This window comes from Ornithorhynchus anatinus, chromosome 7 (genome assembly GCF_004115215.2).
Source record: "Ornithorhynchus anatinus isolate Pmale09 chromosome 7, mOrnAna1.pri.v4, whole genome shotgun sequence".
In the NCBI taxonomy this organism is placed as follows: Eukaryota; Metazoa; Chordata; class Mammalia; order Monotremata; family Ornithorhynchidae; genus Ornithorhynchus; species Ornithorhynchus anatinus.
In genome coordinates, this window is record NC_041734.1 from 26,228,888 (window position 1) to 26,231,825 (window position 2,938).

At 45.5% G+C, this 2,938-nt stretch overlaps 1 non-coding gene across 1 annotated transcript; it reads left to right on the top strand.

The window, feature by feature from the left end:
• Nucleotides 1-1,013: 1,013 nt before the first annotated feature.
• LOC114813646 lies at nucleotides 1,014-1,151 on the top strand. Its single transcript, XR_003761363.1, has one exon. It is a non-coding gene; the product is annotated as a small nucleolar RNA SNORA7 (small nucleolar RNA).
• Nucleotides 1,152-2,938: the final 1,787 nt, after the last annotated feature.

The window sequence follows — 2,938 nt, forward strand, 5'->3', positions numbered from 1 at the left end:
TCTGCTCTGAAGATCATTTTTCTAAAAAAATGTTCTATGTTTCCCCACTGCTCAAGAACCTCCAGCAGTTGCTCATCCACCTCTGTGTTAAACAGAAATTCCTTACCAAAGGCTTTAAAGCTCTCAATCATCTTGACCTCACCTACCTTAGCTGGCTGCAATGTTATCCAACCTTGGCTTCACTGACTCTGTCCTCTCCTGTTATCTTACCTCTCTGGCCATTCATTCTCAGTCTTCATGGGCTGCAGCACCCCCATTCACTGTAGACGGCACCTCCACCCTTCCTGTTTCCCAAGCCCATACCCTTGGCTTTATTCTTGACTCCTCTCTCTCATTCAACCCACATATTCAAGCAACCTCTAAATCCTGTTAGCTTTACCTTCACAACATCACTAAAATCCATCCCTTTCTCTCCATCCAGACTATCACATTAATGAAAGCACTTATCCTATCCAGCCTTGATTATTGTAACAGCCTCCTTGCCGACCTCTCTGCGTCCTGTCTCTCCCCGATTCCAGTCCATACATCAGTCTGCTGCCTAGATCATTTTCCTTCAAAAACCGTATTTCCTCACTCCTCAAGAAACTTCAGTGGTTGCCCATCTACCTCTGCATCAAAAAAAAACCCAAACTCTACACTATTGACTCTAAAGCTCTCAATCACCTTGTCCCCTCCTACCTCACCTTGCTACTCTCCTACTACAACCCAGTCTGCACACTTAGCTCCTCTAATACAAACCTTCTCATTGTACCTCATTCTTATCTATTTCACTATCAGTCTCTCGTCCACATCCTACCTCTGGCCTGGAATGCCCTCCCTCCTCATACCAGACAGATAATTGCTCTCCCCCACTTCAAAGCCTTATTGAGACACATCTCCTCCAAGAAGCCTTCCCCAACTAAGCCCTCCTCTCCTCTTCTCCAACTCCCTTCTGTGTCACCCTGACTTGGTCCCTTCATTCATCCTTCCTTTCATCTCCACAGCATATATTTATACATCTGCATGTATCTATCCCCCTCTCAGGGTCACACCTGAAGAGTTTTCAGTACTCTACCAGTCTTGACTATGGGAGGGAGAGTCAAGCAGAGGCATATCCATTCCATTCCTAGCTTGGACAGTGGCTAGTGAGTGGAAGGCTATCTGCTACAAGTCAAAACTCACCTGTGCTGGGCAGCAGCAGTGTGGTAGAGAGTTGAGAGCGGAGACTCGGGTTTACTGCACAGAAGGAGACAATGGTAAACTACTTCCATATTTTTACTAGTACACAGAATAGTGTGTTCTGGATCCATTGCCAGAACGATTGCAGATGGAGGTGGGGCGTTCTGGGAAAGATGTATCCATAGCGTATCTATGGTTGGAGACCACTCGACAGCATGTCAAGCCAAGATGTATCTGTAATTTATTTATTTATTTATGCATATTAATATCTGTCTCCTCCTCTAGACTGTGAGCTCACTGTGGGCAGGGAATGTGTGTTTGGTGTTATATTGTACTCTCCCAAGTGCTTAGTATAGTGTTTTGCACAAAGTAAGCACTCAATAAATATGACATTGAATGATAATATAGCCTTCAGGAAGGCTCCCCCAGTTAATAATAATAATATATTAATTATAATACTTATTATATTATTAATTGGGGGAGGCTTCCTGAAGGAGATATGATTTCAGAAGGTCTTTGAAGAAAGGGTGAGCTGTGGTCTGTCTGGTATGAAGGGGAGTACCAGGTGTGAGGAAGAGATGGGAGAGGCAAGAATGAGGCCCAGTAGTAGGTAGGGTAAGAGGAATGAAGAGTACAAGCTGGGGTGCAGTGGGAGAAGAGTGGATAGGTAGGAGGGAGAGCTGCTGAGTTTTTAAAGCCAGTGGCCAAAGGTATTTGACTCACAACATCACTAAAATCCACAATTTTCTCTCCTTCCAAGCTGCTTATTATGTGTCAGGCACTGTGCTAAGCCCTGGGGTCGACCCAAGGTGGAAGTTTAAGTATTGGAAGCAGATGAGCTCTTCAAGGAAGGGATTACAAAGTGAAAAGAGGACCCGGAGACTGTACAATCTAGTCATAGTATAATCTTTACCCTCACCAACTCTGAAATCCCTTTATCTCACCATAACCCTCTGACCTGCCTTCTCTCCCACACACCTCCCACTCACAAATCTGTCCTGTGTCCCCAAAGAGAACTCCTTTCTTTTGACCCTATTCCATTTTCTCAAGTCATCATGACCCTTTAGCCTACATTCTCCAACTACCTTCCCTTGACAACAAAACTGATGCCCTCAACACCACCCTTTCTACTGAACTCAACTCAGTAGAGTTTAGCAGCGTGGCCTAGTGGAAAGAGTGTGGGCTGCTAGCCAGAAGGTTAGGGGTTCTAATACCGGCTCCACCCCTTGTCTGCTCTGTGACCTTGGGCAAGTCATTTCACTTCCTCTGTGGCTCAGTTGCCTCATCTGTAAAATGAGAATTGAAACTGTGAGCCCCACGTGGGTCAGGAAACACATCCAGCTCGATTTGCTTGTGTCCACCCCAGTACTTAGCACAGTGCCTGGCACATGGTAAGCCCTTAACACATGCATTATTACCACTTTTGTCATTACTATTAGTACCATGAACTCACATTCACTCCTCTACCCTTCGTCAATCTCATACTACTAACACACAAACCTGGATCACTTCCATGGTCCACTATCTTCGCTCTTGTGCATGAGCTGTAGAGAGCTGCAGGCAGAAATCTTGATATCAGGCCGATACCACCCACCTTAAGTTCAACCTTGCATGCTTTAACTCTGCCCTCTCCTCTGCCTTGCAAAATTACTTTGCCATCCCTATTGACACCCATGCCAATTGCCCTTGTCAGTTCTTTCGGACATTTAACTCTCAACACTCCTGTTCCCCCACCTCCCGTCTCTTGTTCCTAATGACCTGGCCACCTACTAGGATGAGA